The 26,550-nt window shown below is 44.7% G+C and overlaps 1 pseudogene; it reads right to left on the reverse strand.

The window, feature by feature from the left end:
* LOC129783321 (ankyrin repeat domain-containing protein 26-like) overlaps positions 1 to 24,998 on the reverse strand; it is a 52,790-nt pseudogene extending 27,792 nt beyond the window's left edge.
* Positions 24,999 to 26,550: the final 1,552 nt, after the last annotated feature.

The raw sequence follows: 26,550 nt of genomic DNA on the forward strand, positions 1-26,550 counted from the left end.
AAGGTCACCACATTTCAAGGTGCTCTCTTTGATCTTTGTCTTACAAAGAGGAAGACCGGCATGTTTCATCAAACAGATCAGCATATTACAGACAAATCTCCCTCTTCACTTGAATGTGCATTTTGCACAGGCAAAAAAAAACCCCACATGTGGCCGCACATTTGTTTCTCAGCAGTGCACAAGAGGAAAAACACCCCTCAAAATTTAAGCAAACCAACTGAAAACAAATCAGCATAACAGCAAGCATCCGACATAGTGACAAGGACTTTACCCCACCATAAGACGACTGTATCCAACTTTCCTTCAGACTGTAACGCAGCCTTCACCTACAGGACTCTCCCTTCAGCATTATTCACAGACTGGTAAGTTTTCTTTACCTTAGTGTATAATACAACTTACTGAATCAGACTGCAATCCAAAATATTTGGGCTTACATACCTGCACCCCATAATATTCAATGGCATCCTTCACGTTGTCTTTTTCAGCTGATGATGACATATGAAAGGTAGATCCTGAGTTCTCACCTGCAGTGAAAAACCACACATTTTTATAACCAGCACGACTTAATACTACTTATTTACACCTAGAGTGCATCTTGAATCATCCTACTTGTGACAAAAATCTTAACATAAAATAAATCCCCTCAAATTTGTGCACTCCGAGAGAAAATTATCGTAACACAGATTTAAGATGCATCTGGGTGAATTCCTTTCTTCCAAGGCATTCTACCTTTTAATGTATAAGGGAAATGTGCTGAAAATCACTACACATTGTCACAAAGAGGCCATTCCTGTTTCTTAAACATGCACAACAACTCTCTCTCATACGCAGATATACACCTCTGTATCTCTGACACACTGTGCGCCACACAGTATTCCTCCCGCAATTTCAGTTTCCCTATGTGTTGCGCACAGAAAATCACGAACAACAAAGCCACAGGCTTGAAATCTTGAAGACCCCAGCTTTATTCCTTGCACGACACAAATCTGTCTCTAGACATGGATCTAGGCAGAGTATTTCAGTCAAACTGCTGCCCCATCTGTCCCAGAAGACATGGACGGGCCGCTGAATGAAAGACAGGCTTGTGAAATGTGGAGAAATCACCCACGATCCGGATGTTTTTACCGTTGAAAACTGGATTCCATCCTTTCCTCTCTCAGAATTTCTACGTAATACTGGACAGGTCACAAACTCCTCGGAAGCAGTCACTCACTCAGTCTGGGCTCCCCATTCTGGGGTGCCTACCTTGAATCTCTGTTATATCTGAGAACTGGACTCCAGATAGTTCCAGACACAATTTAGAAGCAGCAACTCATTGTATTGTTTGTGTGGAAGGCACACGGAACATTTTGAAGGAACAAGTATTCAGAAAGAAACAAGTCCCAGCAGGTCAAGTGTGGCATCTAAAACCAGAGATGGATTCTTTTCACCTTAATCACTCTGCATCTCCTTTCCTGCTCCATCATCCTATGGCTTCTACCTAATAGCCTTTCAATACACAAAGCTTCGCTGCTGGAGAGGGACACAACATTCTTCCCACAAGAAAAGCGAGCAAGACAGGAAGAACATAGATAAAATCACAAAAATACAAAAGGGCCCGCTATTTATGAGTCACAAGGCCAACCTCACTCTTGGCATTTTCTCCTGTAGGTGACTCCTTTTACAAACTTTCATTGTCTACGTGCTACTCCTAGAAGCCTCTCCACCCAAGTACAGCAGCGGGTGGTCAGTCGGTCAGACAGACGGGGCTGCTCCTACTCTGCTTCCATGAAGGTACGCTTACCAGATTTCTTCTGTCACTTCACCAATGTTCACTCAGGTCACAAACAGCAAAAAGCAGGCAGCTTCCTACCATACAATTTGATATGCGCCATCACCCCCATCATGTAACACAGGCACCACAATTTTGCTTAGAAGATAGACTTCAATATTTTGTGGATGCAGGAGAGCTGTGACACCTCTCCGGTCTGCACAACACAGACTGAATAAGCTTTTCTGCTCAACTGTATCTGCCTGAAAACTGGATAAAAGCAGACCTGCGAGCACCCAGAGTTTTGTACTGCCCTTCTAAGGCTGCAAGTCACATTCTCTGTTCAGAGTACGTAGGCGTCTTCGTCTTTTGGATTCTGTTTCAGAGTGCAGTCACTTTCAAATTAGGCACCATGCTGCTAGAATGAAAAGCAACCCTAACTCCTGTTCAGCCTTGCCCATCACAGTCAACAGGAAAGATTTCAGCAGCAGCTATTTGAGTCTGATGTCTCCCTTTTGAGGTAAGATTTTGATAACATTGGAGCCCCTAAGAACCCTTTTCCATAGGGTTTAATCAATCTTGACATTTCTGTATGATGGGTACAGAACAAGGAAGAAGCAGGAAAGGTGAAAGGCTACAGTGTTCTCTTACCTGCAAAATCCCCGTTCTCATCGCGTCAGTAACTCTAGTCAGTAATTATTTTTCCAACCACTGGAAAAATAACTCAAAAAACATCAACTAAAAAGCTAAGGACTCCTCCCATTAGCTGTTGCAAGTAAAATTTCTTCTTTTCTTGGAGCAGTAATTCACGAGTCTATTTTCTGTGTTACTGGCTTCTGTCAACACTGTGAAAGAGGATGACTCCTCATCGTCAAGAGTTCTTCACTTTTAGCACAGGGAGAAATTCTCAGTTAAAACACTGGTAGAACCCTACTCCAAGGCTTCTGAAGAGCCCGTCATTCAAAAAAATGTATATAAAAAATTCACAGGGTAAACCAGATTCCAGTATTTTTGCCTGTCATTCCCCCACCTTTTACTCTGTCTGCTCTCTAGCTAGCACTGAAAGATGACTTCTAGTCATCGCCGTTCTTTCCACTTAGTCTTTACCTCTCCACTCTGTTCTGAGACTTCCCTCTTCATAAATTGTACATAATGTACATAACGACTTTTTGCAGATTACAGTGGACAGCACCTACTTTGCTATACAGAAAACATGAGAACACCGCTATTTTGTTTTGACTCAAAAATAATTTTAAGAATGTATTCCTATGAGTCAGTAACAAAGTAAATAGAATGGGAAATTCCAACTCTCATTGGATATTTAATTATGCAAGATACTGTACCTGTTCTCCAGATTTATCAAATAAAGTTGTCACGGATGGCATTCAAGCCCTTTAGAGTCAGAAATATTTGTGCTGCAGGAATCAGGATGCTTTGCTGAAGCAATCTAAATTGCTTAAACCCAAATCCCAACATAAAATGTTTGAAAGAAAGAAATTTTTACATCTACTTCTTAGCACCTGACCTTCAAGATAACATATGGGTAAAAACCAGCATGACGCAAATGAATAAAGCCACACAGGAAAAACAGCTGACATGAAACGAGCCATGAAAAGGCAACCTTTCCTTTCTGTGTTTGTAAAATTGTAACGTACTGGTCCATTATGGGGCTACACTCCACATTACTGTGGAATACAGACATAACCAAAACTCACGTTTTAACTGAACAACCTCTAACAATATCTGTGTGTCTTACCAGAACACCGTCAGTGCAAAATAAAGGGCAAAAGGGGACCTGTTGCTTACCCATTGCAAACACATGAAAGGGAGAAGAGCGAGAGGAGAAGGAGGGACATACTTCTAGAGAGAAGCTGCACCTCTATTATTGTCAAAAGATCAACAATACTTTTTTTCTTTCTTCCCCTAAAGCGAAGATGCCAAAGAACTTGGAACTATTTGTATTCTATACTTAGAAGTTACAAGTCCACTTACTTGTCTACATATCTGTTCACCTCTCTCTGCTTTATATTGTCAATAGCCAATTGTAGAAACTCTAAAACCTGAGTGGCAAATTGTTTCTCATCTGATTAACAAGTGTGATTAATACAAAATACAACACAAATCATCAAATATGCAAATTGATAAACATGAGAACAAAGACATTAAAAACCCATTCAGGTTACATATCCTCTCTCCAATACATAGCCGACCAGCTAGCCGCTTCAACTTTGGCCTTGTTTCCGAAGAAAAGAGAATTCCTGAAACACGCTGACACTCATTTCCTCCCGTCTTGTCTCTCTTCCTCACTTCCTTCCCCTGCCTCTGAGCCTGCTGGTCATTTTCCATGAAACAAGAGAGGGAAGCCTCGGAGGAACGTGTTTGTACATCATTCAAAACAACTGCCAGGCAGGTAGAGAAAAGCCAGGCAAGTAATAATTCCTGAAAACTACAGCTACGGCACGAGCCCAAGAATTACCCTTTGTGGCTCACCTGCAGCTCCTGGACAGCCTAGCCTACAGATCCCTAGCCTGGAATCAGCCACAGCACATGCTCAGAGACCCAGGAAAGGCAGGAAGGGGGGGGTTGAGAAACTGAAAGAGAAGCAAACTTCAGGACTGCCTGAAAAGGGGAAATGACAGCAAGTACGGTGTAGGAAGCGTACATCATGGAAGGGTATGGACAGTGCGGAAAAGCAGACGAGAGGAGGGAGCAAACACATACACCGAGGTATATTTCAGTAGACCACCTGCTCCCGGGATGCCTTGCTAGAGCCATTAATTTAATATTAGAAAGAAAATTGCAAGTACAATGGGTCTGTCCATAAAAGAACACTACAAAGAGATTGTTATGAATACCTTCAACATCTTCTGCATCTCCTAAGCCGAATTCCTCCAAAAGATCTGCAAAACAAATCAGATGCCTTAATAAATACTCCTGTCTAGAAAGATTATGAAGCTAAACCCAGAGCCACATGAAGTGAACATTACCTGATTTCTGTTGCTTTTTGTTAGGAGAGGTTTCACTCCTTTCCAAAACAGATTCAGGGGCCTTCAGCTATGAAAGACAATCCAATGACAAAAAAAAAAAAAAAAAAAAAAAAAAATCGATCACACTTAAAGTAACTCCATAATATTTAATGAGCAGAACAAGCAGTCAGTCTGACATGAACAAATACTTACCTGGGAATTGTTGGGTTTCTCCAAAAAGCCTGGAAGTGAAAAATGTTTCAGAAAGTGTTATTTTATTCAATTTTTATTTAATTTATAAACTTTTTACTCCATTCAACATCAGTAGTTTCTACAACTAAGTATTAGTTGCAAGCATTATTTCATCGAGACTGCGATACTTAACACTCAATTTACCTTATCCTCCAGCATTGGTATCGGTATACAAGAAAGGGACAGTGCATGCTTCCCATCATGCACCTTGGATTTAAGAAATAATACTCACAGAACTAGGACAATCCATAGGAAGCAATAAGGATTTGCTTGTTAACAAAACAAGATCAAAATACTTATTTGGAGGAGCTGAATCCTGCTTTCTACAAAGATTATTTCAAAAGCCAACGCTGGTCTGCTGTAATGAATTATCATAAAAGAACACTACGAATTATATAAAATAACAGCTCTATGACCCTGATGTTGAGGGATATTTTCCTTTCCATCGATAGGACAGAGAAAACATGGGTGCAGACATAGAAATCTCATACACATCATTCAATGAGGAAGAATCAAACTAGTTCTTATCAGGTTGTTCTGGTTCAGCTTGCAAGAAAAGAAAAAACCCAAATGACAATTGGTTGTAATCTGCATTTATAGCACAGTTCCAAATAGTTTCATTTTTTTTAAGATTCTTTTCCAACATTAAATCACTTACAAACCCACACAATCTACTGGCCCACCTATATTTTTCAGGTCCTCTGCTTTAGCCATCTTACAGTTTGAGTCCTCTCATGAAAGAAGTGTATGGAACGTTATTAAGAATGGCTCCATAGCAAAACTTTTGTATTTAAAAAAATAATTAAAAAACAAACAGCATTTGATTTCAGGAAACTTGGTGGTCTAGCAGTATGGAAATACCTTAGCAAGATTATCATAATCACCTTTTATCCCCTTTTTACACTGATTTTAAACTCATCTTAGTAGATTCATACAAAGCAGACTTTCATGACAACTACTCGACAAGTAGATTTACAAACTCCCAGGAGCTTTTAAAGTTTTGCTTCCAGCTTACTGGATTAGCTTCTTCAGCTATTCTATTGTACTTACACTACAAGCAGGACTGACCATCTAGTAAAAAAGAAATCCTTCAGATGAGAGTTCTACCCCAACAGCAAAACTTCCCTGCCATTCTACACTCCAGATGCTCAAGAGACAGCATCACAAAGTACAGGCAGAAACCCTGAACTCACATTTTAGCTCCTAGGCAAAGCATAACAGAAAGGTATAAAAAAAAATTAAGGCGGGGGGAAAAAATGCTTGGCCAGATCATAGCTTTCTCCTGCTACATCATCATCCAAGGATGTTTAGGTGTTCAGACAGGTCAGCCCTAAACCACATACACTTTCATCACTATGCCACAAGAACCTGAATCCAAAAAAATAAAAACACATCCAAAGAACACACATCATGCAAACAAGGTAACTTCCTTTACAAACTTGCCAGCAAGCGCCGTGGGAGCTGGTGTTAATTAACAAATACTAAGCACTTCATTGCTATAGCGCGCACCCACACCGTAAGCGCATTCCTAAGGCAGACATCGATAAAAGCTCACTTCAGCCTATACGTGTTTACAGACAAACATTTAGTCCACCAGGAAGTTACCAGTCTGGCGCTCCCCTGAAACAATCCGCGAGCGTGCTCCGTGTCTGTCTGCAGCTGGAAGCAACACACCAGGTGATCCTTCCTCCGGGCTTTCAGAATCCGTCTGTGTAACATAAAACACGGGCGTGAGCATCGGTACAAATTCTCAACTCATTTCTACGCAAAATGTTCCTGCTAAGCCAACTTGCACAGCATGGAATCACAAAAGCCTTTGATAAGCCCCTTGGAAAGGGCACGTCAAGACACAGTCTATTGGAAAATCACAGCAGACTTGTGTGTTTTCAGATCTTAGGCAAAAACCTCACAACTCATCTAAACTATTCTGTCACGTTGGCAAACTGCACAGCCGCAAGAGAGAATTAACACGGTAACTCGAGCTGTGGGTTGTAACTGCAGGTCTGGGGGGGACCCAACTTTCGGACTGAACTGGCACCCGACACTCAAATTTGTGCTGATGTTCCCCAGGCACACATCCTGCAGTGGGGAGCGAACACGTTGCTACTCCCAGTTGCACGGGCTGAACAAAGACGAGCAAGACAAAGCTTACAGAAACCAAAGCTACCTAAACCCCCCCAATAATATTTTAGCCTTGTATTTGTAAGAAGGAGATGGGGAAGAGTTCCTTCTTCCTCACAAGAAAAGTCAGAGGGGGTAAGCTACAGACTCTGCTCGTTTTCTTCTAACCCATTACCACAGACAGGAAGAACTAAAAGGGCCAACACAGCCAGCACGTGTGGTATCTCTGTTGAGCATTACTTTCAAAAAGGGCCAAAACGGTAGAAAGGCTCTTTTCCGAAGCAGCTAATCATCTAGGCTGCAGACCCTAAGGGCAACCACTGAACACGTCAGCGGAACAGAGTTGTGTGGTGAAAAAGCAACAATCCCGCCAGCCCCCGTGAGGAGCTCAAGAGTATTTTAAGCAGCAAGAAACTTCACTGCCGCAATACTGTACTAGAAACCCAACTGCAAGGGCCAGTTGCCATGAGACCCAAATCATTAGCTCGACCTACCAGCATCCCAAGCCTCGCTGAACAGCTAGCACACAGCACAAGTATTTCAAGGGCCCCCAGTTACAAACATACAGCAGAACCAGGAAGAGAGGAAATAAGCCTCAGCCGCGGCCGGGCCCAAGCTCCGAGTGCTTCTGGATCTCACTCCCCACCCCCACCACTGGGAACCCTGGTCTCCTTCACAGGAAATACCTCAGAATCCCAGGGAGATTCAGCATCTTCCTCTTCCTCTGCTCCCACTGCTGTCAGGGCACCTACAAATGCAGGAAGAGGGGAGACACTGAGCCCTTCTATTTCACTCTGCTTTTCCCCATCACCCCTGCGCCCAAAAGGTGCACAGCGGTTCTGTTGCTGAGGACAAACTAAGGAGTGAGTGTTATTCAAGGGTTTCTTCACACCCAGCACACAACATCATGGTATTTCCTTTAGATCGCCACCTCTCTTGCCTCCTCTCCAGCAGAAGATGGCTATGCACAACAGCTGACACAGCTACAAGCAGCACTGAAGACGTGTTTGGGTCACACTCAGGAAAAGGCTCCAGCACGCTGCAGCCCTGTGGCATACGGAGTTTAGGTCACCTGCTCTCCAGTCCACAGCTCCAGAAATTGCCATTGACTACCACCATCCACTGTGCAAGAAGTACCATAGAAACACCACCCGACACATCTTCATGCTAAAATCACCAAGAAACAATGCTCCTTTTGTAGCACTACCAGAAAAGATCTTCCTTGACTAGCAGTTTTTACCCTGCACCTTCCCAGAAGGTAGACACCTAAGCATTGCCATTTAAAAAGAGGAGAGGCTCACAGCCCAAAAACTCACCCCAAACACACAACTTGTCTCTGTCTCAGGGGCTAACATCCCAGTCTCTTCTCTACTAGACACACGCAAGGCTCAGTCTCAGTAGGTTCCTGGCCAGATTAAACTATCTTCATTTCTCTGTTTTAAGCTAGTCCGTTAGGTAAAACTGATTCAGGATTCGCTCTCGTGGAGACATGCGCACAAAAAACGGGAAAGGAGCTAGAGACCAGTGAGGGCACCCGTCCTAGCAGAGGGGAACTGCTGGTTCCAGCCTCAGCTAGGACTACTTACACTGTGCCAAACGCAGGCTTATGCTAAAATGCACAGACAGAAGAGCATGTATAGGCACAACACCTGGAATACAGCAGGTTCTGCCAGGCCCGCTCTGTAGCATTTGATCAGCAGCTACACACGCTCTGGTAACACCTACCACACCACTCTACTCTCTGGAGACAGAGAGTGGAAAGTGTGCCTTCTCCTCCTGCTCCAAGACCTGAGGTGAGCACCAGAGTGCTCAGCCCTGACTGACGGGGCAATGCTTTCAAGCACACTCAAGCGTGGCACTGGAGAGACTTTCTACGTTTTAAAACTGGACAAGGTGAGGCACTGGAACAGAACAGCTTTCTCTCAGATTGACTCAAATCTTTCCCAGGCTTCAGCCAAGAGCAATCACAACTTTTCAGTCTGACAGCACGGGCCAGAAAGGGCAATACTACTGTCACACCAAGACACTCTAATCCTCCTCTTTTTCAACTGTGCATTTTGTTCTGATCGCTTCAGGGAGAACACAGCAACAAAACCAAGAATGACACCTGCTCCATTTAGCATCGTTTGGAATCCAAGGCCACAATTTGTTCTTCAGGAACGAATGATAAGGAACAAAAGCTACTTTCCTCCTTGCCAATGCCCACTAGGGTTCACAGGCAAGGGAAAGACTTACTGTTTCAGAAGTCAATCACCATTTCAGTTCATTTACTGTGCATTAATATTTATAGAGGAAGAACTGGGAGCAGTATTCACTAACTCACTTCTCTCACCAGTGTTGTCTTTGGAAGCACTGTGGACTTGATGGCTATCATTACAAATAGAGTTTTTCACACCCTCAACAACTGCAGTTTGTAGCTCTTCACCAGCGTCTTCCTTTTCCTGCTCCTTCTCCTCTTCTTCCTGTTCAGGTGATTTTTCCTAAAAGAGATTGACCAAACAGCTGGAAATAGCAGAAACAAGCACCTTCTTAGCCACCCATCGACAACAACTTTAAAAATGCTTCTCCTGTGTAAGACAACAGGGAAACTTTGTTGAGCTTTGTTTTACAAGGCCTTCAGTTTTTCTGGGAATCTCTGAGGAGACAGCAATGACATTAGCCCTAAGTCATTAGCCCTGGCTCTGCAAAGCTCCTGAGAAGCAATTCTTCCTGTCAGCCTAACTCTAGCTTTCATTTCAGTTACATTGTTTTGGAACACGCTCCTTTTCCTCTACTTTGCTCCAGGAAAATCACTAACTTCCTGCTCTCAATCTGACTCAAACTTTTTGGTTCCTCATTTTCAGCCATCACACCAGGTATTTTACTAAATGGCAATAAATCTTGACAGATAAAAACTGTACATACAACTGAGAAAAAAATTAATTTATTTCAGAAAAATTATACTGCCTATTTGTTTTCCTGCAAAACCACTGCAACCAATAAAAAAAACCATTGAAAATACTGCCCAATATTATTCTTATACCTAAGAAACTGCTTTGGTTAGGAGTAAAGGCATTTTCTATTATAAAAAAAGGATGATCAAAAGATGGATATACGTGAAATATTAACAGAAATCCAGTTTACCTTTTGGTTCTTACCTTTATCACCCTTAGAAAATACCTTTGTGATTGAATCAACCTTATATAACTTACTTTGGTGCCTGAGTGAAACGCTGCTCTTACATTTTCGTCATGCCTATTCAAGCACAAGTGTTCACTTTCTTGTTTCAGTGCTTCACAGACTTTATTATCTACTTCACATTGCTCTTCTTCTGTATCTTCATCATCCACTTGTTCAAGACAGACAGAGTTTGGTCTTTGACTTTCAAGCCTTGGGCTTTTTCCTGCTGACAAAGAACTATTATCACTTTCAAAGCCATTACTGAAGCTTGACTTTTTCTCCTTAAGACCACAACTATCTGAGAGAAGCTGAGGTGTCTCTTTTTTCCAGTTTGTCATCTTAGATTCTGCAAAAAGGGAGTCATCATTTCTGTGAAACTTTGCCTGAATCATGCTTTTCTTGTTCCAGCTTTCTTGTTTATCTTGCAAATTATTTAGATTCTGAAAGACAGTTTGCTTTGGTACCGACTTGCAAGATACTTCATTATTCACCGTCTTTGGAGACATGGCACTTATGTCAAAACAACAAAAGGAGTTATGGGAATGGCAACAGGCATGTTACCAGATTAACGGAGTAATCTGGGAATGTCTGGAAAAGGAACCAAGTCAAGGATGGGCAGGATGGAGGAAGGACTTCGCCAGGGACAAAGGCTTAGGAGGGGATTAATACCTTCATTTTAACAACATGACTTGTTTTTTCTGAAATGCCTAAGTGCTGTGTTTTCAAAGTGCTACTTTTCTCATTTACTATAGGAAAAGAATTGTTTAAAAAACTACTTAGCAAATCTACTTTTATATATTAGTATACTATGCAATCTTTTCCAAATAGCTTACTGTTTTTCCTGAACTGCTGGGAAACATTCATTAACAATGTCAAATTTGGCTTCTGCAGCTTCTGTAAATAAATGATTATTTTCTTTTAGAACACTAACGACAACAACAAATCCTTTGGTCACATCAAACCTTGAACACTAAATGTAATCAGGCTGTCCTTTCGACAGCGGTCAGGTGCTGGCTCCATCCTATACTTCTAACTACAAAAACACTCCTCACATATGCAATTCAGTGAGTATTTCACCCCCAAAATACCATGCAGGCACCCTTCTGAAAATTGTTTCCAAAACTATGGTTACATGCATAGCAGTTTGAAAAATCTGGGTTTAATATTTGTAGTACTTCAGTAAAACTCAGTTATATTTAAGATCGCAGCTTCTGGATGCTTACCTGCAAGTGTGCACAAGGGAAGTAACTGTTAAGAACCCTAGGTTTAATGCATTAATTAGTCCCTGCAAGTACACTTACCAGAATATCCTGAAATTTCAAAAACATGCCAAAAAATGCATAATTTGTATTTAAATCGGTGCAAGAAAATGAAATCATGTTAAAACTGAACATGCTTGCACCTCCAGTATTAGAGTAGGTTGAACTAGAACACTGCTTCCTCATCGCTGCAGAATCCCAGAGCAACAGAACAGATGCTCCAGACATCACTGCAGAAGTTAATAATGCTTCAGAACACTAGCAAAAAAAGCAGGCCTGAGAGCTTGTAGCTGACAAAACGAATACTACCTAAGCATTCAAAAAAAGGAGGGAAAACATGCAGTGTGAGATTGCATGCAAGCACAGAATGCCATCTCAATAGAAGAAAAAAAGATGACCCATTTGAGTAACTCATCGGCTGAGCACTCTTGAGTAACCTGATGAGGAGGAAAGGAGAACTAGGTGATGAAGGATTTCAGTACATCTTCATTAAAAAGTGCCCTTTATCGGTTAGGATTCTATCACGAAATTTACAGGAAACATTAACAGTGTTTGGGGAAGAACAGAACAGGTTATATTAGTAACTTATAAACTTAAAATCTGACTCAAATGACCAAGAACAAATAAAACTGTGGCGATTTATCTCGTCGCCTATTGCTCTTTTGCCTCAAACCACAAATCTACTGCATGATCTGCCACAGCTACAGGTCTTTTAGGAAAAACTCACAGCAGAAGAAAGGCTGGCAGGTCAGAGAGTGCTTCTAAGGAGAAAACAATATTGGCTAGAACTGTAGTTTCTTTCAATCCCCCAGAAAACTTGCCTTCAGATCACTTATTTTTACAGGACATTTACTGTAAATACACCGTACCTTGGGAGTAAAATCGAGTTCTTCCTCAGAAGTATGCCAACTGACATCGCTCCCCTCTTTCTCCAAGCTTCTTAAAAAGTAAAGCAAAATGAGTACCGTGTCTCTCCAATCATTCCTCAGGTATGTGCTGGGTATGTTTAAAGTCTTACCCGATTGAGTCTCCTTGCGACAAGCCGTCTATTGCTGTTCAAACACGAATTGACATGTTGAAATTAGATTTGGCATGCTAAAAATTAACCAGCACATACAAACATTTAACCTGGACAACTCTACATGTCATAACAGAATGAAACTTTGGGGAGTCAACTTAACGTAAGACAGCATGAATGAATGCATGCATTTCCAAACAACTGCTTTTTCAAGCCACACTGAATTGACAAAACAAAAAAGACTAGAGTTTTAGATCCTTTGAACTTTTATACCTAAAAGTTTAAGAACTACCTCTAAACTAAAAAAGCCCAGCATAGCATGAATATGCTGTGTTAATAAACAGTTATAAAATACTGGTGCTTTAGCAAGACGGTAAATAAATGAACTGCTGAAGTACTCATACTGCACACACAAGCACACCCTGTTGACAGAGATTTTACTGGTTTATATACTATACTAGCTGGTGCTCTACCCACTTACACGTTATCCTGAAAAGGTAAGAAACATCAAAAAGCATAACCAAGATCTAAAGCTTATCCTCACGTAGAAGAATCCCCAGCAGTTCTCTACGCTGCACCAAAAAGGGTATTCAACAGGCAAAACAGGCGTACCCAGGGCACTCTATACTACACTCCAAGCTTTCATCCATGTTAAGACAGCAACTGGCACATAGGATCACAGGATCAATCAGGTCACAAGGGACCTCGGCAAGTCTCTCAGCCAACCGCCTCCTCAAAGCAGGCTCGGCTCTGAGGTCAGATGAGGCTGCATAGAGCTTTATCCAGTCTGATCTTGAACCATTCAAGGAGGGAGACTGCACAACCTCTCTGCTTTACTGTTCTCACCATGGTGAAGCTGCCCACATTCCGTTAGAAATTCTCTTCTTTCCATTTATGCCTCTTGTACCTTTGCTTCATGTGACACACCACTGGGAGGCACCTGTCTCTGTCTTCTCCTCACACGTACTGGAAGCTGCTGCTGGGTCCCCTTCAAAGTCATCTCTTCTCTAGACTGAACAAGCCCGGTTCCCCCAGTCTCTCCCCCAAAGGCAAGGAGTCCTGCTCCTGGCAAAGCTTGATGGCCCTCCACTGAACTCGCTCACGGATGAAAGACCACTCTCTCTTGCACTGGGGGCTCAAAATTATACCCAGGGAGCTGGACACAACCCAGGGACTGCCAAGAAGCGGTGTACAATCCCCTCCCTCAGTCTCCTGGCTATGCTGCTCTTCATACAGCCCAGGACACCGTTAACCCTCTCAGCCGGCAGGGCACCCTGCTGGCTCATTCTCAGCTCACTTTCTGCCAAGACCCTCTGGCTATTCCCAGCAAAGCAGCTCTCCAGCCAGGCAGCTCCAGCACGTGCTGTAGCAAATGGTTGTTCCTTTCCATGTGCAGGACTTGGCATCTGCCCTTGCTGAATTCTGTTAAGACAGGCCTGACAGCCCATTTACCCAGCTTGTCAAGATCCCTCTGAACGGCAGCGTGGCCCAGATGCACATGTTGCAAACTCAACCATAGCGCACTCTAGCACACCACCGATGTACTAAAGAAACCTGAACTCTAGGAATCCAGCCTGAAGAGTGCGAAAACCTCTCAATTATCAACACCTAAGATGAAATAAAAGGCCTCTTCAATTCCCAGGACAGAAAGGAAAAAAACAAACAGAGCCTCCACATCGTATCTATTTCAGCATTCCTCAAGTCCTCGATAATTAGTTCTCGTTAACTATCATCACAAAATGAAGTTGCTTATAAAGAGGAGATTGGTGGCCTTCCATAAAGTTGTATGATGACAGCCAAACCGAGGTCTTAGACAAAATCATTAAACGGAAAAGAAAACAAAGGGCATATCATGTTGAGTAAGTTATCTGAACTTTTGCTTTCCATGGATAGTAACTTTAAGCAAGGATCAAAACCAGTTCCCATTCTCCTTTAAAAAAGCAAGAGAGAAAGTTTATGAGCTAGTTTTCAGACAGATCTTGATGCCCTACTGTAGAAACGGGATCTAGAAAAGTAGTATCTAGGGATCACTTGTTTCTACTTTAATTGAAGTCCATTTTCATTTTGGAGTAACAGAAGAGCATATATATTTTTTTTTAATATTATTTACTATCACTAATGACACAAAGCAATCACTCAATTCAGTAATTAAGGACCCGTGCAAAACACGCAAACAAAAAGCACCCAAAGCCTGCTCTCAAACCTAATTTATAAAACCAAAACCATCAGAATAGAGACCTCCAAGATAATAAACATCACAGGTGTGTTAGTATTTGTACATCACACAGCATGTTCCATAGTTGAAATGCTACTGTATAGAATACCTTTCTTTGGTTTTCCCGTTCTTGATGTCTGGCTAGGAGATTGTGGCATTCCTATATCCATTTAGGGAAAGGCGTGTCAAGGACAGACCAAACAAGGGCACCAGAATAAATGTGAATCCCCCGAAATTTGGAAAACATAACCAGTACATTAACAAAGCTATAGCAATGGGAGAATGTACTGTGACCATCAGCCTACTCTACAGTTACAAGAAGTAGAAGCCAAACCTATCACAACCTACAGAACTCTACTCTTAAGGGACAGTGTCAAACACTGTAACTTAATTTACTTGCTGCATTGTAGAATACCTATATTCCAATATTTTGAAACACTGAAACAGATTCGTGGCAGTTTACTGTACTGCCAACTTTGCATTTCTCTCAGCTTGACTAGTCCTTGCCCAGCACTGACTGCCAATGCAATTCCTTCATATTTGTAGAGTGTTTTATACGTACGGCACACGTAAAATCCCTCCGTCTAAGCATCCCAAAAATCTGTAGGTGCCAACAAACTTTGGAGGTACACTAGCCAGTTGTGTCAGATGGTGCCTGATGCAGACACAGCCCCCTCCTACCTCAGTTTGAAGGTAAAAGCCCTGCATATATTGATTTGACCATGCTGAACTGCTCACGTAGAGAAGCTACGCCACCAGCCAGAACGCAGGCTTGACAAGCAGTCGGAGTGAATACCCTGTTCCCCCAGGGCTATAGGGCAGGCCACAACTGGACCAAAACGGGTGCACTGACTGCTGTGAGTGTCATGCATGTGTGCTTGTGTGTGTACGCGTGTCTATGTGCTGTGGAACAGAAGCTTTAGAATACAAATCACCATCCACCTGCTCTACCCATCCTACTTAGTAAAATGTTATTTTTTATATCAATGAATGGTGTGGTTCTGTTATTGCAGCTACCCAACACCAAATGTCTGTGTGACAAGGCCGTAACATTTGCCTCAGAGCAACAGGGCGTCCTGCTTATATTGATGTTACCACAAATACACGGAATGGATGTGGCAAGAGGACTCCTATCAAAAATACACATGTAAGAGTTAAAAAAGGACCTCAAGATTGTTTCTCATTCCTTCTCCATTTCTCAGTTTTCTTAAAAGGTGATACAGCAGATAAAAAGCACACTGAAGCACTCGTTTCTTTTCCAAGAGCTCTATGATGAAAAACCAATGGTTTCTGTAGGAACAACACACCAATACGCAGTGCAGCAGCTAAAAAAAGCTGCCACTGAAGACATACTAGAAATCTGAACCCTCGCTTTTAGAAAAAATACATAATTACTTTTTGCCAAAGAAATTCCAACTTCAAATCTGAAAAGTCTGTCATTCGATATGCTAGAGGTGGAAGCCATTCATTTGGAGGTTTTTGCCAGTCTGTCTGTAATCAACAAAAAGGTTCATGTTCTGACAAAAAGTAAACACTCAAATAAGCATGAGCCAACTTCTTAAATGTACCGACTTGCTCACTAGAGGCGAATATTTTGAACAATGTTCAACAAGTGCAAAAGTAGCAGCAAAAGGAGGAAGGACTACATTGAAGATCCCAGAAAAACAGGAATGAAGAGCAAGATTAAAACAAAGAATTCAGAGTGGGTATTCCTCCGTTGTCCCACGATCAGTTGAGCTTCTCCTCTGACAGGGGCTTCAAAGCTTTTACTGCAGCCTGTCAAAGGGACTCATGATGCAGGACCTGCGCTTTGTGTGTGCAAGCAAGAGACTGCAGAATCAATGCCACTAAGCGTTCCCTGCATGCTACTAATCCCTCTCACTCAACAGGCCGGGGTCATTTTCCAGGAAACTGAGCACAAGGAGAAAAAGATTCGTACTACTCAAGAAAAACAAGCCCTACTATAAACAGTTTGAGAACACAGCACACTCTTTCTCCTCCCAAGTCCTTAACCCACATAAATATGCTCTTCACACTTCCTATGCCTCTTCAAGTGAGGATTTCCCATAACGTTGTGGACTTATGCTAGTAGTATTACTGTCTTCAAGGAACTGAGCAAATTACTTGGTTCAAGAACCCATATTTCCCTGAGGGCATATTAATTTTGGAATCACACAACAGTATTATTCTTCAAGCCACATATTTTAAAATAACCCAGGCCTGCCAGTCATCACAATGTGGTACCACAGCAATTATCTATGTGCACAGGAGGCAGCCACAGAGTGCTGCTTGGGTAAAAGCAACATTTTGTTGATTAAACTACCTGTACCAAGCCCTTTCCAAAAATAAAATAAAATATAAAAACCTCCGCATCTTCCTTCAGTCTATCAAGAAACTTTACACATCGCTGACTAGATCAAAATAACTAGTCCTAAGTCAAAGGAACAAAGTTTGGCTCTAAACTAAATTCCCCTACCTGGGAAAAGTGAACTCGGAAAAATATCTCACGTTTTGCTCATATTTCACGACATATTTTAAAAAGGAGTAATAAACTGTGTTTGAACGCTGTCTGCTGCCCATTTGCGGCAAAGTTCTGATGTAACACCCTTAAAAAAAAACAGAAAGGATAGAACTTCCCACTGTAGGGCCTGAGATGTAAAGTACAAGAAGTTCGATCTATATTAAAAGATTAGTTTTCTAAGATTCCTCTAGGGCTATATGAGCTCATAAGCACAGACTGGATCTTAAAAATTAAGGAGTTGTGGTTTTTTTTTTTTATTATTTTAAAATGAACTCACTGAAGGAGCTAATTTTTTGATAACAAGGCAATTCAATTGTTTTTCTGGGTCACAAGTTAATATGGACTTTTTAACGTTTATTTCATACAATTACTGGAAGTAGAAGTGTTATTTATTTTTACTGGAATCAAACTATGTCCATGAAGATACAGTACACACAGAAGTTGCATTATTGTTCCTAACCAAGTGACTTTTCCAAGACGATTTTTCCTAAGTATGTCTCTACAGCACCTACACAGAAACAATCGTAACTGATGCTGAGAAATAAGACAACTCACTAAAAGCAGCTTAGTGCAGGTGAAACTATTAATATTAAAACACCACTGCACAAACTCAGTGGCTATCAACAAGACATGTACAGTCCTGCTAACTCATCTGTTGCTTCCCAGCTACAGGAAGATGCACAACTACTCAGGATGAACCTACTGCTTTTGCAATTCATTTTCACAATCTGACTGGCCATCTACAGGTACAAGTACACACCCCAAAACCAAAACCACTCTCACCTAGTTCCTTCCCTGTCCCCCTTCTCTCTCGGTATGAAAACCTATACAGATGGGCAATCTGGCAGGCAGAAGGCAACAACCCGGTACGTGGGCCCGTAGCACACAAACCGCAGCTGCCTTCACCCCTGACAAGAAGCACCTCCAACCAGCAACAAGTCAGCATATTCACAAAGCTTCTTGCGCTACCCCACCTGATGCCTCCACTAAAGTCAACGGTGAACACAGCGAGCGCTGACAACACAAACCCCCTAAAGAAAAGGCCACAGTGATTTTCCTCGTGAGCTCCTGCGTGATTAAAGATCCTACCTCCTCTGTCCACAGCAGGTGCACCCAACGTCAAGCCAGCAGCTCCGGCCCGGTGAGGAATGCCAGGTACTGTGTCGCCTTGTGCACCACCCTCGTCTCTGTCTCCCCGGAATGCGTATGCCACCAGTTGTTTACAAAGACTATATAGGGAAAGAGAAGAAACGTATTTGGTAAAAACAACCACATACTTGCTTATACAGTTTAATAGAACAGTTAACAGCCACTTATCCACCCTACACGTATTCATAGCCGTAGGAATTCATATGCTTGTATGCATTCACCGAGAGTAATACACACAGAACTTACTGCACGGCTACTACCTACTTCAATATTCACTACAGTCATGTTCACTCTAGAGGTGCATATCCACACCTACGAAGCCATTAGCTCCAGCTCGGCACAGTATTTTCAGCCTAGCTGTTAAGCAACCATAACCACCTTAGAGAAGGGATACGCACAGGTACAAAGCTATCCATAAGAGGGGTGAAACTGCTTAAGACTTTAACAAAAGGGATATGTTAGATCTCTGAAAGAAAAGGCTGGTAGTTCCTGCTCATTGTAGTGGAAGTCAGTAAGGGCAATGGTGCTGGTCTGAGGAGAGGACCGACATGCATTTCAGTTTGCCACGTTCCACCTCTGGGTAACTGTAGGATGCAGACGTGTTTTAGAGTTTGTATTGGGCAGGTGCAAGTTTAGCATCAAAACTTGACATCTAACAGACCATTCGGGGCGGAAATTTTCTTCAACATCCAGATTAATACTAGACACAGGGAACGATACGTATCAGAAGACGTCACTGAGCACAGCTTCAGGACAGCTTTCAACACACCATTAAACCTTGCTGCTATTACCAAAACCATTCAAAAGCCACACTGACAACTGACAACCTATTCTAACAATAAAGTCAAAAATTTACCTAGAATATCCATGAGTAACAGCATAATCCTCAGCTGTCCATCCGTTAGTGTCTTTATGGAAAAGATCAGCACCATATCCAAGAAGAACTTTTATTAAATTAAGCTGTCCACCAGATGCTGCAGTCATAAGTGGGGTTCTGAAACACCAAAAATATGTTACGAAGTAGATCATTTTGACACAGACACTGTAATTATTTTTATTCCTGTTTGCTCTCAAAAACTACTGTCCTCATTACTGAATGAGCAAAAGAAAAAGCAGTTTTCATTAAATATGAAGAGCAACCATAAAATGCAAGAGGGAGTCAAAACAACCAAACCTTCAATCTTCAGACAAAGCTTCCACATAGACAACACTCACGTACAAACTACGCCACTATGCAGGAGATGTTTTTTTCAAATCGAGGCAGTGCTGCTGAGCTAACAGCATGTTTCCTGCCAGAAGGGACACCACAGGCAATGCCTTCTTGTAATCCTCAACGAGGAAAGCACCCACTGAGGTATGACAACAGCCAAGCGCAGATGTGCTTTCACAAGCCACACAGAAATAGCTGCTATGTGGCTCCCCGGTTTTTTTTTTTCAGAGCTCACTCTCATGCCTCTGATTAATCCAACCTAAAGAATACTAAAGAGACCCATGCAGAGTTTTGACAAACCACTCACCTTTCACAGTGATCTCGAGCATGCACATCAGCTCCTTTCTGCAGAAGAAACTCTGCTATATCTTCATGATGTTCAGAGATAGCAAGAATAAGCGGAGTGTTTCCCTCCTGAAAGGGCAGATAAATAAATTTAAAAATAAAAGTAAAAAAATAAAAAACCCTACAAGAGAAATACTAATACAACTTTTTGAAAGAACTTCTTCAACAAATACAAAAATTTACCTTATTCCGAGCATCAATATTGGCATTATGCTCAAGTAACAGCCCCGCTACGGTTGTATTAGGAGATCGGACAGCAAGGTGAAGGGCAGTGTTGCCGTCAGCATCCGCCAGATGGGGGTTGGCACCGTGCTCTAGCAGAATAGCTACACATTCTTCTTGCTGGCACTGTACTGCCTGGGAACAACACGCAAAAAAGGAAGAACTGCCAGCCCTCTGTTACAATTGCCCCGGCTTCCCAATGCTGGAAAATAAGAGCACCTTCAAAGCTGAGCTAACATATGCCTATTCCACGCTGATTACCAGATGCATGCTTCTATGCAGAGCTGTGTAAAGAATCCTTCCAGCCACCTCTCATTTAATGCACAGTTGACAAGCCCCACTTGAAAGAGCATGACATATTCCACATACCTTCATCAGTGGCGATCTGTTATCACTGTCAGTAAGATTTAGCTTACACTTGTTTTCTACGAGATATGTAACAACATGCACATGGCCATTCGCAGAAGCAAGATGCAGCGGTGTCCTAAAAATTAAACATATTAAATTAGCACAGACAACTAGAGAAATAATTTCAGTCTCTGATAAATTGATATGACCACAAGTTTCACTTTGCACAAAGCAAGCTTAAGAAACGATTTCTCATTCTGTTACCAGTAACAGCAGTTGTGCACCAAACACCCGAGACTGGCCAGCAAAACCCCTCCGCAGCATCTGCTTAGTAAGGTGCCATTTCCTTCACTCTAGAACTTAATCTGCACAGATTCCCGTGCCCAGGTGGTGGTCACTGCCTCCAGCAGGACTACACCTGTGACACAGCAAAAAAGCTTGGGCATCTGAGAACTATGGCAAGCAACCCTCTAAGTTCTATAATTATTCATGTGCCGGAAGTATCAGAGATGTAGATGGGCTTTATATAAAGAGTATCAGCGTTTCCCTGCACTTTGAGGATTTCTGCTTTTTCTCTAGCCTGCTTACTACTGCAACAAAACCAAGTACTCACTTGCACCAAAGTGCCCCCCATCACATGCAGCAAACCAGACAGCAGAACACTGTAATCCTGAGTACAGGAAAGTAATACCTGATCCTTCAGATATGTATAACTATGATAGTCATAATAAGCCTACTACAGAGGAAGTCCTCTCCAGGGACGGAATACTGTGTTTCCATAATACACGACCAGCATAAGAAAATGAAACTCTTTTCTTCAAGTTAAAGCCTTGCCAGAGGAAAAAAAAAAAAAAAAAAACCACAAAAAACCACCCCAAAAAACCCCTCCTTCAAACCACAGATCATCTTAGGTCTGATGTCAATTAACCAGCCTACTTATACTGAAAGAAATTGCCCAGAAAGTCCTTGCATGTGTTTCCCCCTAAATCAGAGGCACAAATCAGCACAAGCTTCACTCTGTGCAGAAGCAAAGCACCTGCTGCTCTGCAGGACACCTGTCCCAACAGAGCAGAAGACAAGCTAGAAAACAGCTGGGACCTTCCTCCCTTGAAGGTGATGCAGTAACAATCCCACAGTTCCTCAAGAACTGAGGGGAACACCAGCACTGGTTCTGAACCACATCGCTGCAGGCAGGTCCTTCTCTGTATTTAGGAAAGCTCAACTAGCCTTGCAATTGTTTGGGTACCTTGCTGAGACAGGAGCACAACAGCTCCCTGGCTAAGGGGGAATGGAAAGGGAGAGGTACACAAATGCAGTGGCAGGTGATGCAGAAACACAGTAATCTGTAACACAGATACTTGCTACAGGGCAGCTGACATCCTCCTCCACTGCAACAAAGATGAGGATGAGAGAAATACAGAAAACTTCAAAGAATTTGTAATGTCTTGCTACAGACAGGGAACAGACTGGAGCACTGACAGAGGAGTAGCTCAAGAGCAACTACCACCACTTTTTGAGAAATTCCCATGGAAACATGCGGGATTCTTCATCTCTGAAGAAATGACTGACTCAGATTATCTGAAAGCTAACCAGGACCGGTTATGAAGGAGTCCACAACCATCTGAAAGCTGCTACTACCAACCGCCAGGAAGCATGACAGACGTGAAGTAGTCACTATCAGCTCTGCAAACAGAAAAGCCTTCAGAAAACTTGTGGACTTGCTGCTGTCCTCCTCATCCAAGCCTCTCAGTCCGTCAACAGGAGACGGCTCTGCTTGGAGCAAGGCCTGCTGTGCTCCACAGAAGATCCACTTCAGGGAACAGGCTGGCAGAGAACACCAGGGCTCAGGGTTGCCTGTCCCTGCAAGAGGCCTCCAGTAACACCGAAGTTCTTCTGCCACCCAGCCCTGGGGACACTGCCCAGATTCTGTTCCTGCTCCTGCAATGCTACGCTGATCACCTACAGAGTAGAGGAGAACTGCTGATGCCTGAGCAGCCACGAAACAACCCCACTGGGAAACAGCAGGTTGGCAGTACACACTTTGAATGGCCCTTGAGCCGACAACCCAGCAGCTACAAGCCAAGCAATGAAAGCGCTGGAGTTCAGTCTGACAGGCAGCTGACAGGGTCAATCTCCCTTAGCGATGAGCTCTGACCCAGGATCCATGACTAGCTGGCATTGTGCCTGCAGTGCTTCCACCTCTGTGCTGACTTTTGCCCGTCTCTGTCAGTGAGGCTGAAGGTTTTGCTAGACCACCTCTGAAAGCTGCCTGCTCCTAACTGATGCTGTATCAGGCACACTTTCGGGAGGTCTTATGGGCTACAGGACCCACTTTATGGAAGGAACCTGTTGGTGTGATCCTTGCCATGCTCCTGGTGCAGGATTTTGCTTTTGGAAATCCTGAGCAGCAAAACTGAGATATTCATACAACCAACGCACACATTGTTGCCGTTACTTTGCATTATTTCCTACTCTTCACCTCTATTTCCAATGATACCAAGTCTTCCAACACGAAGCCCTGAAACGCACCTGCATCTGGTGGTCACTCACAACACACATCACACCCACAAGCACTAAGAGGGCACAGGTGGCCTTGCAACCCTCATGGCTGGTACAGAGGGCAGTGGCTGCAGCAAGTAGGCAGGCTCTGGCCACCAAATTGCTCTCAGCCTCGCTTTTCAGCACTGGGCATTATCACGGCAAAACCACCACCGTGCTCATCATAGTATGCTGCCTTTTCTTTCTTCCCTCCCTCTCCCCCCCCCGCCCCCGGCTTGTTTTTTTACAGTTTGTGACTGTATTTGTCCTCTTATAACACTGATAATTGCCTGGCACACAGAAGGAAACCCTTCAGAGGAAAAAAAGCTTTCTAGACAAGATGAACTTGAAACGCAAAAACTAGCGAAAATTCATACCAGGGTCTGCTAAGAGCTGGTGACTGACTGCTGACTGAATCAGAAAGCAGTAAGAAGAAAGAGAGAAAGGTTCCAAACTATTTCCATAAATGCCATCGGGCACCTCGACTCTGGCAGCTGAATTATGCACAAAAGTGCACTCAAGCCACCTTAAATGGCACCCCCCACCTCCAGCTGCATAAACAAATACTGGCTGGCAACACTCAGGCACACAGCCCACATGCTGACTGACTGCACTCTTCATTGCCTTCCTACAAATCTAGACAGTTTCAGGTGTTTTCAGGGCAATAAGCTAGCTGGCTGGCAAAAGTCCAGTCTTCAGAAAAGACAGCCCAGGATGCTGAAGTACTCTGATTAAACCAGCATCTCCTCTGAATGTCATGGATGTTTTGACTCAGTCTTTTCAGAAAAGGCATTAACAGCTCGACACATCCAAGACCCAAAAACCTCAGCTGATTCCCTTATGCTTACGGTGGACCATGAGGAGCTATGCTGCAGCCCAGGGCTTCTCCCTAAGATATAACTGCCAAGTACTTGCTGTGCTTGACTCAAAAGCACACATCCTACCACCTGCCAGAAGCAGCAGCTTCCTCTGCATGGCACTGCCCAGATCTTCCAAACCAAGGCACTAATTAGCTGTACCAAGGCCACAGAGCAAACAGCAAAGTAACTGCCACCTAAAATCAGACTGATGTTGCTTTGGCTGCAACACCACAGTCACAAAAGGCACATCAGGCAACCGTCCACACAGCACCAATACACAGCACACTTACCCTTTCCTAAACACAGCGCTTACCCCTCTTTTACTCCCAGCTGAGGCAGTGCAGCTTGCTCAGCTCAACTACTAACCCCGCACGCCGAGGCCTCCGAGGTGCATGCACTCTGCCTTCCAAGCCTGCCTGGAGAATGGCCCTGAGGCTCCTTCTGCAACCCCCCTGGCCAGGCTGCTGCCGGCCCCCTGCTGCTCCTGCGCCCCCAGGCAAGGCAGCACCCCCGGGAACGAGGGCACGGAGGGGGCCGGGGCAAGACGGGGGATGCTCGGCCGACTCCAAGGGCTCCTGGCAGCACAGGCCTGGCTCCCCGCCCAGGCTGAGGCTCCCCGCAGCGATGCTGCCGTTCGCTCCCAGCGCCCTTGAGCTGCCGGCGGCTGCAGCTGCACCTGCGGGTCCCGGCGCTGCCCGCAACCCCCCCGCACCCCGCCCCAGCACCGCCCGGCGCTGCTGCCCCCCCCGCCGCTTACCGCTCCGCCGTGTCCCGCTCGTCGATGCCGCATTTCTTCAGTCTCTGCCGCACCTGACCCAGGTCGCCACGGGCGGCCGCACGGTGCAGCTTGCCCAGCTCCTGCAGCCGGAGCTCGTAGGCACCGGTGGGGAAGGGCTTGGCGGCGCTGCCGGACGCTGCCGGCCGCCCCTTCTTCTTCCTCCCGAACCCGAAAAACCTCTTCATCCCGCGGCACGGTCCCGCCTCAGGGAAGAGATGGCGGGAGGCACGCGGCGGGCTGCGGCAGGCCCCGGGCAGGGCCGGGGGATGGGGGGTCCCGGGCAGGGCCGGGGGGGTCGGGGGGCCCGGGGCTGGGCATCGGGGGGTCGGGGGGCCCCCGGGGCAGGGGCATCGGGGGGCCCGGCGCTGGGCATCGGGGGGTCGGGGGGCCCCCGGGGCAGGGGGCCGGGGGATCGGGGGTCCCGGGCAGGGCATCGGGGGTCTCGGGGCAGGGCATCGGGGGATCGGAGGGCCCCCGGGGCAGGGGGATCGGGGGGGCCCCCGGGGCAGGGGGATCGGGGGGGCCCCCGGGGCAGGGACGGGGGGTCGGGGCCCCGGGCAGCGGCCCGGTACGGCTGTCTACGGAGCGAACCACCAGAGGGCGGGAAGCCGAGCGCACAGGCTGCTCCTCAGCGCGGCAGCGGCGGACAGCGCCTCCCTCAGCGGCGAGCGCGGCGGTTAAACGGCCGGCGGGCTCTGCTGGCGGGGGCGGGGTCTGCTCCGGCGCGTGTCCCGCGCGAGTGACGTCACTTCCTGCCCCGCGGTGCCCGGCGGCTCCTGCGCGGTGCCCGGCCGCGGCGCTGCCGAGCGGGGCCGGGGGCAGCGAGAGGCGCGGCGGGTGGCGGCGGCGCTGCGCCCCCCGCAGAGCACTCGGGCCGCTGCCGGGAAGCCCGGGGGGTGCCGGCGTACCGGGCAGCAGCAGCTCCCCGCTGGCCCCGGCGGGGCCCGCGCTGCGAGCTCGCGGGGCGGCTCGGGCGAGTCGGTTTTAAAAGCAAATGGCTCAAACTGGGAAAGCGCTTGTCGTTCAGGGCAAGGGCATCTCGTCGGGGAGTTATGGCCAATACAGTTCTCCGACAAGTCTTAGGGTTAAGTCTTAAATTTAAGACCTAGGGTGAATTCTTAGGGTTAAAATCTTTAAGTCTCAGGGTTAAGTCTTAGGGTTAAGTTTTAAAGTGAAGTCTAAACGTTCAGTATCAGGGTTATGTCTTTGGGTTAAGTCTTAGGGTGAAGTCTTAAATTTAAGTCCTAGGGTTAAAGTCTTAGGGATAAGCCTTATAAGGTTAAGTCTCAGGGTTAAGTCTTAAATTTAAGTTTTAGTGTTAAAGTTTTAAGGTTAAGTTTCAGGGTTAAAGTCCTAGGGTTACTTCTTAAGGCTAAGTCTTAGGGTTGAGTCTTTCTTAGGGTTGAGTCTTAGGGTTTATTTTAAAGGTGAAGTCTCGGGGTGAAGTCTCGGGGTTCAGTTTTAAGGTTAAGTCTTAGGGTTAAGTTTTAAGGTTAAGTCTTAAATTTAAGACCTAGGGTCAATTCTTAGTGTTAAAAACTTTAAGTTTCAGCTTTACTTCTTAAGTTTAAGTCTCAGGGGTCTTAAGGTTAAGTCTTAAGGTAGGATTAAGTCTAAGGGTTAAGCCTTAGGGTAACAGTCCTCAAATGCATGAAGAACACGAGAACGGTGGTGCTGGGTCAATGGGTCTGTGCTTTCCTCTAGTGCTCTTGCTACCACCTAGCACTCAGCTGGCAAGTTCATGGCCACAGCCAGGACCAGCCCAGCCTCTTGTTTTCCAGGGAGCCGATCACCACACATATGGGAAACAGACAGTAGACAAGACATAGTTCTTCATAT

The sequence above is a fragment of the Falco peregrinus genome, unplaced genomic scaffold (assembly GCF_023634155.1).
Source record: "Falco peregrinus isolate bFalPer1 unplaced genomic scaffold, bFalPer1.pri scaffold_29, whole genome shotgun sequence".
Lineage (NCBI taxonomy): Eukaryota > Metazoa > Chordata > Aves > Falconiformes > Falconidae > Falco > Falco peregrinus.